Raw genomic sequence first — 12,625 nt, forward strand, 5'->3', positions numbered from 1 at the left:
ATCAACGTCATTTTCAACTCTTTACTGCAATGAAAGTTTTGATTTCTGTAAATGTTTATTAACATTTATTTTTTCACAGCTTTTTGCTCATAGTGTCAAAATTCTGTCCATGACTGTTTATTATTATTCAGTAGGGATGTAACAGTATTGTTAATACCGTCATACTGCAATAGTAATTTTTTTCAATATTACCGTAGGCGGATGACTCAATAAAACTATATTTCTGAGAAAAGTTTGCTTAGGCGATTGAAGCGAACGGGAGGTAGCGGGAACTACAATTCCCATCAGCCTAGGCGTGGCCATCATCCTTTGCGGTCTGTTGTCACTACAGATCCAGTAATGCGGAAATGGAGGGTGCTGCTAGTAGCGGGGAAGAAAAAGAGCTGGAAATGATCGAACCAAAAGCGGGTTTTAAATCGGATGTGTGGAAGCATTTCGGTTTCTTTCTAAAAAGATACGAAAAAGGAGAAAAGGTGAAAGACAAAGAAATAAACAGTATGCAGGCACTGCCAGACTGTGGTGAAATATAAGTCGGGGAATACGACTAAAAGCAGTCATGGGGACTGCAGAACACAGCACACTTGTTAGATTGATGCAGACATCGACTTGTACCGCAAAGAGACCTCTATCTCACTCATGGCTTGTCCTCTCAAGTGGTGGAAAGACAATGCACAATGTTACCCACTGCTGTCAACCTTGGCTAAATCATATCTCTCTCTGTCCCAGAAACCTCAGTCCCAAATGAGAGGGTTTTTTTTTCTGTTGCAGGGGACATGCCCAGAGATTCCAGCTTTTACCAGATTATAGTTATATGATAATTTTCCTTAAAAAACCCATCTCTATCTAAGTGAGTGAGTGATTAAATGTTGAATTTGATGAGTTTTCAACAATACTAAATTGAAACTTTATTTGTTTTATATGGTTTAATAGTTTTTTTTGTTATTAAAATTGAAAAACTGAAGTTCCTGTTTCGAAACTTACAGATAGATGGCTAATTTGTATGTCATTGATTTATTCAGTGCTAAGGTAAATAAACACTTTTGGCACTTTTTTTCGAGTCTTTTCATTAGTTTTTTTTTTCCTGTAAATTATTCAATAAATACTGTACCGTGCCATTCATACCGAGGTATTATCGTACTGTGAAATTCTGATACCGTTACATCCCTATTATTCAGTCCTCTCTTAATTAAATAATGGATTTTTTCATTGTAAATTATTATAGGCAGCCTTGAGGAATACTAATTAATTAATCAAACCACTGTTAGCGAAACATTTTTGATCATTTACAATTTCCAATACAGTTATGACCACTTATTATTTTCTATTTCTAAAGGTCATTTGTTGTGTTTCACAAGCTACGCATGTTTGTTTTGCTTTATAACTACGGAACATACTTTTACGATCTATTTTCACAAAATCGGGTTGAAACATTAAAATAAACACTTGCATTAAATATGCTTTCAATGGATATAAAATCACTTTAGGAAGTTTGATTTGATTTTGATGTGAGGAGAGTTTCACAATGACATCACTTCATTTCCAGGTTTCCACAACGCAGTGTATTGGTACTTCCATTTTACCTTTGAATAAATGGGATACTTCACAGGGAAATTCATTCTTTCATTTTCTTTTCGGCTTAGTCCCTTTATTAATCTGGGGTCGCCAGAGCAGAATGAACCGCCAATTTTTCCAACATATGTTTTACGCAGAGGATGCTCTTCCAGCAGCAACCCATCACTGCGAAACATTCATACACACTCATTCACACACATACAGTACAATTTTAGCTTACTCAATTCACCTGTATTGGGTGACATGTACATGTCTTTGGGCTTGTGTGGAAAACTGGAGCACCCAGAGGAAATCCATGTGAACACAGGGAGAACATGCAAACTCCACACAGAAATGCCAACTGACGCAGCTCATGCTTGAACCAGTGACCCACTGCGCCACCTTGTCGCCTTCACAGGAAAATTTACAACAAAGAATATTAACATTGCATGTTGTGAGGTAAGCTTATTAAATGATTAATTATGTGTCCAAACGATCCTCTTTCAATACTGCTTTTAAAAGTAATTTATAAAGTTATTGAGAAAAAAGTAGGCTATTAATTATTAATGAAAGTATATATTTGCAACCTTTTCAATTATTTATTCAAGTTATTTCCTCAATATGAATCCTCAATTTTACTTTGATGCTGCTATGAATGTAAATTTCTCATCTAACAAATACAATATATAAATGTTCCAGCATGAGTAAAAATCTGTATTAAATCTTATATTACCTGGTAAGTATTCGACTATAAATGTAATCAGCTTCATCATTAAATACTCACTGATCCATTAACGATTTTTTTCTTGTTGTTCATTTGAATAAATTAAGACATTGTCCTGCTGCCATCTATTGTGTGATTGTAATTTGATATCTGTTCTATTTTTAAATTAATAATAAGTTACAAATAATTTCATAATCTATTATTGATTTAAACTAAACTAAGTCTTCTTAGTGTTACTTTTGCCATTGTAAATACGGGGTAAATACATTAATTCCACTTTCTAACGACCCTTCTGGGTGGATCTCTGTCCTGTGGCCAGTATAAAATTCTGATGGTATGATAACCATTGAAAAAAAAAAAATCACGGTTTCATGGTAATGTTTATATATACTATGAACAGCAGCTACGCTAACTATTTTCTTTTTTCTCAATTTCCACCTGGGGATACTCATCCCGAGGGCCTCAGACTATGTGGTGTCACTGATTGGATCCAAGACCAGTGACAAGATGATCCCAAGGTTTCCATATCCTGGACCAGGCCGTATCCTGAGCAGCTGCTGCGCTGGTCATGGAGGAGTGGAGAACATGAGACTGATTCCAGTGACGCTCCAGGGACAAAGAAATCTTCGCTGAGGCCAGTTTCCAGTCTCCGCCGCTGAGACTGCAGCTCTGCACCAGACGTTTGGCCAGCGGAGAAATTAAAATGCTTGTGCCCAACCCTCTCTCTCAAGGTTTTTTTTCTACACTCGCCAATTGGTGAAGTTTTTTTCCCCTCTCTACTGTTGCCTCTAGCTTCCATGGTTTGGGATCGGTAGAGCTACGCATCGATGGGTTTGCTCTTCAGTGTTTGGACTCTCAGTAATGATTTCAAACCAAAATGAACTGAGCTAAACTGAACTGAACTTAAACACTAAAAAACTGAACTACTCTGTTCCAATTTACTATGACCATTTATGTGAAGCTGCTTTGACACAATCTACATTGTAAAAGCGCTATACAAATAAAGCTGAATTGAATTAATGTGGTTACTGATCTAAAATGTTTTTTTAATGTCTGTGTAAAAACTAAAACTTTTTTTCAAATTCGAACACAATATATTTTGTTTTAAGAAACATTAAAAATATTTTGGAACAGTAAACATAATAATTAAAATGAATTGTTTCTAAACTGCGGTATACCTTGAAAACGAATATAGTCCCATGCCTAGGTAGATCTTTAAAAATAATTTTTATAGCCTCACAGAAAGTCGCTGGTTCGAGCCTGGGCTCAGTTGGCATTTCTTAGTGAATTTTGCATGTTCTCCCTGCGTTTGCGTGGGTTTCCGGTAAGGTTGGCTGTAATGGAAATTCATTTTAGATAAACATGTGTAGTGGAAACTTACAGCAGAAACAGCGGAGCACCTGATGCACGTACAGAATGGGCCTTATTAGGATTTGACCTTGCAACCAGTACAAACTAGATAGAACAGTGAACACACTTTGCTTCAGTGTCTCATTCTGTAGAAACTGTCGTCAGAATGGGCAGTATTAGGGTTTGACCTTGTAAGCAGTAAAAACCAGATAAAAGGGTGAACACACTTGACTTCAGTGTCTCACTCTGCAGAAACTGTTGTTGCTGTATGACTGTGACCTTCTTTGCAAAGAATAAAACTTTAAAAAGACATTCCGAGTAAGACTTTGTTTCTTGACCACAGAGAGCGCCTCTTTAAAGAAAATTGCCACTACAATTTGGTGTCAGAATAGTGGGATGTCTTGGAGGAACTTTTCCGGACCCTGCGGACGGTGACTGATCATCCTGGGACTTCGTGTCACAGCCCTGCCCCGCTCGATTGAGGGTTGAGGGGCCGACCGCAGGGCTCGGAGGGGAACCCCACTGACATCTGGGAAAAAGAACTCAAGTGGCATCTGAACTCTCTGGTAAGAGACAAATTCTTTGTTTGTTACTAAAAGAAAATTGAACAGTTTTGGGCATTTGATTAGGCAATTAAAAGGGTTTTTCACTGTAATTTGGGCCATCACCATGCTGGTAGATCTGTCTCTGTGGGATAGCAGCGTGATTAATGCAAGTGAGATCTGACATCAGGTGGGGATCGAGACCTTTTTACAAGTGAGATCTGGCGTTTAGCTGAGATCAAGACCTTACACAAGTGAGATCTGGCGCCTGACTAAGATCAAGACCTTTTTAACACGTTTGGCTAGCTAACTGCGATTTACTCCCGGGAGGGGGTTGAAATCAGGGGGCTGTGCGATTTACTTCCAAAAAGAGGTTGAAATCTAGGGCTGTGCGATTTACTTCCGGAAGGAGGTTGAAATCAGGGGCCAAGCGATTTACTTCTAAAAGGGGGTTGAAATTGGGGGCCACAAAATTAGAGCTGGAAAGCTTAACTTTTCGATTTTAGGTGAAAAATCGAAATCTGTTGGAGACGTCCGACAGATTAATAGGTACCGAAAAAGTCCAGGGGAAAGATTGTTGCCAGCATGGGGAAGTCTCAAAGCAAAATAAAAAGATATGATACACCGGTGTTTTGGAATATGGGAAATTTATACGGAATAAGAAAAAAATAGAAAAAAGCATGCAAGAGATAGGAAAACAATCAGGTATCACAAGTTTCTAAGGGAAAAGGAATGTTGAGTGTTACTAGGTTAAACATAATGAAAAAGCAGATGAGAAGGCAGAAGGAAAAGCAGGTTGTCTTTGGGAAAGGCATGTGCGTGTCGTGTGGAGACACTGTTGATTGTTGGCTCAGGGAGGCAGATAAGAGGCAAAGAGGAAAATGCTTCAGAGGCAGCTGGCATGTAGGGAAAAGAATGAAGGAGATAAAGTGAAAGAAAAATGTGAATGTGTGAATGAAAGATTAATTAGCACCACTAATCCTTTCTATACATCTGTTTCCATACATGTACCGCCGTACCATCACTATCCCGTGGCTGAGCTGCGAGCCCTGAGAACTGACCCAAACCTCAACTGCTACTGTCCCAGAAGACCTCCGACCGCACCAACGAAAGTGGCCAACAAGTGGCCAACCAAAGATCCAACCAACACCTGACAACCAAGTTCAAAGGTGACAAAGGTGTCAAGGGGGAGAAAGATACTAGATGGAGAAACTGGTATGTGACATATGGCGATGAAACCTGCAGAGCCTGTCGTGCACGTGATGTGAACCGGTACCAAATGTCTGCGCTTGCAACCGAGATGGACTTTTGGTTAAGGATTGACCCGAAAGGCGCTAACCAACAACGAGGAGCTGATGTGCGGAGAGGGAAGAGCAGAATGGAGAGGGTCTGGGCAAACAGCCAACAGCTACAGTAAAGGGAAGTGAACATTTTTTTACTAACATGTTTAAATGCAGACACATTTTTATACACACATATTCACAAACACTGACAAACTGGCTCTCTGCAATGAAGGAAAAGCTTGCATTTCCCACTGTAAATTTGACATTGTTTTTAATAGTGAAGCATTTTTTTTAAATATGCAAAATATTCTATGTTGATTGAGAATACATTGGTTGAGTTTCTAGCTGATAGTGGAGCTAGCATATCTTGCATACGACCATGTGACCTGCAGTGTGAAATACCTTTAACAAACAAATTTCACAAGTCTCTGTCTGGATCTGGTCATACAGTGGTTGAGCGATTTACAGCTCCGCTGACCTGTGAGACAGAGGGGGGTAAAATTTTCAGACATGCATTTGTTTGTTCACCAAAATGCCCTGTTCCTATCCTCGGAAGGGACATTTTGTGTAAACTAAACTTGATTTTAACAGCAGATTCCACTGGTGTGAGAGTGATTGAAGGAGAGGAATTTTGTTGTTTACAAATTGAATCACAAGCACCGAAGTGGGCTTATGAATGGCTGGTTGAAAACAATGAGTGGGCTAATTCAATTTGCAAATTGGCTGAAGAACGTGTAAAACCTTTTGACAGGGATATAATGTCTCCTGGTGAACTGCATTGTACGTCACATGTCGTAACTGATAGGGATGCAGAGTTTGAAAAGGCTTGGTTTGAGGCAAATGTGAATGAAACTTTGATTTTAGAGAAAATGTACTGCAAGGATAGTCTGTGTGCAGTTTCAGTGTCTCTGTCAGAAAAGCAGCGTTCATTCTATCTCATGTCAGCACAGGCTGTGCCTCACATATCAGTTTGCAAGGGTAAACATCAGTCTTGGGCTGATTTAGGCCCGTTTGTGAAGCAGTGTCTTGAAGTCAAAGATTGGATCAGCAGAGAGGGAGGGGTAGAATGGAGCGCGTTCTCGCAGGCCTTTAGGGTGGACAGTGAAACTGAAACAGCTGTTTCAAGAACTGTGACTGCGATTGACAAACTTTGCGTAAAGAATTCTTGCATGGTTGACTTTAACGCTGCAGACATACACCCAGCTTTAGCAGAAATACCAAGTGAATTGTGGGCTAAAAGCAAATATGATGTTGGTTTAATCAAAGGTTGTGATCCAGTGACAATCATTGCAAAATCTGATTACAGACCATGCCAACAACAATATCCTTTGAAAAGGGAAGCCATTGAGGGCATTACCCCAGTACTTGAGTCTTTACTGGAACAGGGCGTTATTGTACCATGCAACAATTCTGAGGTTCGCACCCCTATTTTTCCTGTTAAAAAGATAAGGGAAAATGGGATGCCTACTAAATGGCGTTTTGTACAGGATTTTTAAGCAGTAAATGCAGCTGTCAAACAAAGGGCTCCATTAGTTCCAAATCCGTACACGATTTTGTCACAAATTCCTGAAAAATCACAATTCTATTCAGTGGTTGATTTGGCTCATGCATTTTTCAGTCTGCCAGTGGACAAAGACAGCCAGTTTTGGTTTGCATTTAATTTCAATGGCAAAGGCAACACCTTTACACGTCTGTGTCAGGTGTATGTTTCACTTTATACAACGAAGCGTTGTTAAGAAGTTTGGAACCTCTGACCCTGACAGCTGGAACTGCTTTGTTACAGTATGTTGATGACCTGTTGATATGTGCTGAGAATGAAGAGACGTGTGTGAAAGACACTGTGACTGTTCTTAGGCATTTGGCTAAGGAGGGCCACAAGGTCAGTTTGACAAAATTGCAGTTTGTTAAACAAAAGGTAACATTTTTGGGGCACGTCATTACACCACACAGCAAATCTCTGTCTGAAAAAAGGGTGAGTGGTATAAAAAATGTACCAAAACCACTAACGAAAAAAAAACAAATGTTGTCTTTTTTAGGTATGTGCTCATATTGTCGCACATTTATTCCAAATTATGCAATTTTGGAACAACCCTGAGAGCCCTAACATTAGGGAAGGGGATGAAATCCACTGATAAACTAGAGGGGTCGACAGAGGCAGAGCAGGCATTTGTAAACATGAAATTACAAATGGCTGAAGCCCCTGCATTAGGTTTACCTTACCAACAAAACCATTTGTTCAGATGGTAGATGAGAGAAATGGGTTTATGACGTTATTGCTCCTACAGGACCATGGAGGTAGACTGTTAAACAATGTACTGGTTTGAATGCAGCTACTATTCTTCCTACTGAGGAAGATGGGGAAGAGCATTGTTGTTTAACAGCACTTGAACAGGTGTGTACACCACCACCTGACCTTTCTGACGAACCACTTGAAAATTGTGACAATGTCCTCTTTGTGGATGGGTCAGCATTTTAAGATCCACAAACAGGCCAGAATAAAGTTGGTTACGCTGTAACAACTGAATTTGATGTGGTGACCTCTGGGAAATTGCCAGGGCACTATTCTGCACAGGCCGCAGAGCTTGTGGCGTTGAAAGAGGCATGTAAATTGATGGCAGAAAAAGAGGCTACCATTTAAACTGACTCAAGATATGCATTTGGGGTAGCTCATGATTTTGGGGCTCTGTAGAAACACAGAAAATTACTAAAATCTGATGGTCGACCAATAATCAATGCTCCTTCAGTGGCAGCGCTGCTGGATGCAATTTTACTACCTGACAAACTGGTCATTTGTAAATGCGCAGCGCACTCTAATAATAAAGATTCTGTTTCTGTAGGTAACTCCAGGGCAGATGGAGCAGCAAAAGTCGCGGCGTCCCAAGACAAGGACAACTCTGAATGTTCTTTGCTATCTGTTGGTGATAACAATGACGTGTGTTCTTCTTTGCAGGACATGCAGACCTTTGCGACGTGGCTGGAGAAGAACAAGTGGAGACAGTCTGGCTGTGTGATGAAAGATAATGTGTGGAAGTGTGCTGAGGGCAGGGCGTGTTTAACAAAACATTTTTTCCAACATTATGCAAAATTACTTCACGGTAAAGATCATGTGTCAAAAACAGCAATGGTTGCGCAAATGAACGAACTGTGGTTCACAAAGGGGTTCACTGCATTTGCGGACAATTTCTGTAGACGATGTGTAATTTGCAACACACATAATGTGGCCAGAGCGATAAAGGTTCCACGATCATCTCATCCACCTCCAACAGGGCCTTTTGAATATTTGATGATGGATTTCATTGAATTGTCCCCATGCAATGGGAAAAGGTACTGTTTGGTGATGGTTGACATGTGGTCAAAATGGGTTGAAGTTTTTCCAACCTCAAAACAAGATTCGGCTGCGGTAGCAAAAGCGTTACTGACTGAAATTATGCCGAGATGGGGAATACCACGGAAAATAAGTTCAGATAATGGTACTCATTTTGTTAATGAAGCAATCAAACAAGTGGGCCAATATTTGGAAATTGATTTGAGAACACATTGCAGTTACCATCCGGCTTCAGGTGGAGCTGTTGAAAGAGAAAATGGCATCCTGAAAAACAAATTGGCAAAATGTTGTGAAGACACAGGGCTTACATGGGTTCAAGCTTTACCCATTGTCCTAATGTACATGAGAATGAGAAAAAGATCAAAAATGAATTTGAGCCCATTTGAAATTCTCTTTGGTAAACCACCGCGTGTAGGTGTGAATGGGGGTAAGCAGCAGCTGCCCTCAACAGATGTGTGTGAGAATGACATGTTGAATTACTGTAAAGAAATGTCTCATGTGTTGTCCGATGTTTGTGTGCAGGTAAAGGCCGCACTGGGGAAGGCTGCTGAGAGACCACTGCACAGTCTGAGGCCTGGCGATTTCGTGGTGATCAGGGACCTGAGGAGAAAGAGCTGGAGAGCGAAACGCTGGCTGGGTCCATTTCAAGTGCTACTGACCACTGAGACAGCGGTGAAGGTCGCAGAGCGGGCGACGTGGGTGCACGCTGGGCACTGCAGAAAAGTTCCATCACCTGAGAAGGATTCCATGAGGGAGTAGGAGAGAAAGAGGGGCTCTGAAGCTGTCTGAAGAAAACAGCAGGCTGCTATCTGAGTGAAGCAAGGTCACAGCTGGGGAGAAACAACAAGGTCAAGAGGTGTGTGTGAGACAGTAACTTCTGAATACAACACCAAGCAGCAAGAAGATGGAGGAGAAAGCGACCAAAAGAGAGGTGAATAAGCTGTGATTGACCATCGCATTAAAGATCTGAAGATGAACGAAAAGATTCGATGGCATCCATTCCGAGTGCCAGGTATGTGTGGGCTGAAAAAAAAAAAACATGTTGTGGCTGACGTTACTATCATTGACATTATGTTACGTCATCTTCCTTGCTCTAGAACTGGCAATGGAGCATGTGGATTGAGACAAATCACACTGATGTTGCTATTATTATCACTGAATGTTCTGTTGTTTTCATTAACCTGATTCCAGGAAACCATTTCTGACATTGTAGCCGACATGAGAATGGCCGTAAAAGAGCCTAAGAACGCTAACAACTGATGGCTAGATTGGCTGTCATTTAAGTGGGGAAACTGGATCTACTGGGCCTTTACTGTGGTGTTACCTGTATTGGGGGTGGGTCTAGTGATATTATGTTGTCTGCCATGCATATTCAGATTTGTATCATGGTCAGTGGGCAGACTAGTTACATCTACAACATCCCATCAGATGGTAAGGATGGCCGTGAATGAAGAGGGTATAAACATTGATATGGGTGATGATTTTGATTATGACTTTGACGATAGCAGCAGCTACATGGATATGGATAAAGAAAAACCGTAAACAAATTGAGAACAAAATTTTAGGTGACAGCTGTTACTTAATTGGGAAAATATTAACGGACCTGACTTTTTGAAATTTGAGATAACTATCTGCTTGCTTATGTGTATTTTGGGTCTATCCAAACAAAAACAGCAAACTGCATGAGTTGGTATGTTCTGTAACAAGTCTTAAAAGAGTGATCATTTGCATGAAAATCGAGAGAAGAGTGTAAATGTGATGTATGTTTAAGAGTACAGAAACAACAATGTGTGTTTGTTGTATGTTTGTGAGTGTTATTGATGAATTGATCATGTAGAGTGTTAGTAATTTTTTAACTGATTGAAGAAATGCTTTCAGAATTTTGTTGTGTGAACAAATCAATAATGTGAAAATAACAGGCAATTTCTGTGATTTGAACCTCTGAGGGGTGACCGAGGGTCTGATTTCGGTCAGGAGCGCAATAACAGTGATTATTCGTTTAGCCCGGCTCCCAGGGAAGAGGGATGTTTTGAAAGGTAACTCTTAATGGGGAAACTATATTAAGAAGAGGGTTTAAACATCTCTAGTGTATTTGATGTGAGCAAAAACCTGTTAAATGATTAACCAGTGTGATTTTAGAAATCAATTGAAAAATGAATTTAATAATGAGTTATCAATGAATGATAAAAAGAGAGGAATTGTAATGGAAATTCATTTTAGATAAACATGTGTAGTGGAAACTTACAGCAGAAACAGCGGAGCACCTGATGCACGTACAGAATGGGCCTTATTAGGATTTGACCTTGCAACCAGTACAAACTAGATAGAACAGTGAACACACTTTGCTTCAGTGTCTCATTCTGTAGAAACTGTCGTCAGAATGGGCAGTATTAGGGTTTGACCTTGTAAGCAGTAAAAACCAGATAAAAGGGTGAACACACTTGACTTCAGTGTCTCACTCTGCAGAAACTGTTGTTGCTGTATGACTGTGACCTTCTTTGCAAAGAATAAAACTTTAAAAAGACATTCCGAGTAAGACTTTGTTTCTTGACCACAGAGAGCGCCTCTTTAAAGAAAATTGCCACTACATTGGCCATTTTAAAAGTGGGGTCAATAGAAATCTGCTCTATCATGGAGCCAGGACTAGCAGAATGTCGATTAATTGCAGTTTCAGTTACTTCTGTATTTGCTTCATGAGGGAGAGCGGGAAGTTGCCGCTTGATTGAGAGCACAGAATGACAATACTCTAAAAATATAATCAATAATCTGATGGAGGTTTTGAGCTAAAACTTTAGACACATTCTGAAGACACAAAATACTTATCTTAAATCTTGAAAAGAGTAAAATATGTGCCCTTTAAATATACAGCTGACATTTTTATTGGTAGTTCTGTGTAGGCGGACGTTTTTTTTTTTAATTTATTATTATTTTTTTTATTAATGTCAGGGTAACAATAACATCATAGAAATGCAAGAGTGTACATGAGTTTTACAGAGGAGCAAATAATCAAGTAAGCACATAAAAGAGAAAAGATAACAACAATAAAAAGAAAAACAAATAATATTACCTTATGTGTTAAGAAAATTAAAAAAGGAAAATAAGTTAACCGTTCTAATGGCTTTAAGATTTTTAGAGGAAGCAATAGTTCTAATGTACTGTTGAATTTCCTTTTCAAAAACAATAAAACAAGGTATACGCTGAGAGAATTTACAGCGGTGTATATGGCATTTAGCAAGGATTAAAAGGAGATTAATAATGAAATATTCCTTACTTTTATCATCAGAAGCATTAAAAAAACCCAACAGGATATCCTTAAAAGATAACAAGAATCCTGGTAATATTTTACGATGAATATCTAAAGAAAGTTCAATCCAAAAGCATTGTGTATGAGGGCAACTCCAAAAAAATGTTTCATTGGGTATATTACAGAACGAGCAGCATGTATCTATATCTGATTTAAATCTTTTTAAAAATGTCTTGGCTGGGTAAAATCTGTGTAACAGTTTAAATGAAATTTCTCTAATTTTGTTAGTTATTATATATTTTACAGAATGTGTAGGCGGAAGTAAAATTCAAACCGGACACCGTGCGACGTCATATGAAAAGGGTCTATAGGGCCTACCAAACACTTCCCAAACGTGCTCATGTTTCTATATTTCATATACAAATTAAAGGCCATTAGGCGAGTATATTCGGTAAACGTATTAGGTTTGGCAAATAGTGAATAAAATAAATGAGCTATTTGGATCATTCAGACTACGCTAGTCTACTCATGTTGACAAAAAAAATCATCTGCGGGGCGCTGCCTACGCCTAGCGTTCACTTCCTTGTTTTTGCCGCTAAACGTAAT

The 12,625-nt window shown here is 39.4% G+C and overlaps 1 long non-coding RNA gene across 1 annotated transcript; it reads right to left on the reverse strand.

Moving 5' to 3' along the window:
- Positions 1-944: 944 nt before the first annotated feature.
- LOC147830927 (uncharacterized) lies at positions 945-12,571 on the reverse strand. Its single transcript, XR_015526630.1, has 4 exons — positions 12,324-12,571; positions 11,364-11,664; positions 2,641-3,609; positions 945-2,564 (listed from the first exon to the last, which is right to left on the reverse strand). It is a non-coding gene; the product is annotated as an uncharacterized LOC147830927 (long non-coding RNA).
- Positions 12,572-12,625: the final 54 nt, after the last annotated feature.

This window comes from Danio rerio, chromosome 25 (assembly GCF_052040795.2).
Source record: "Danio rerio strain M-AB ecotype USA chromosome 25, GRCz13ab, whole genome shotgun sequence".
NCBI lineage: Eukaryota > Metazoa > Chordata > Actinopteri > Cypriniformes > Danionidae > Danio > Danio rerio.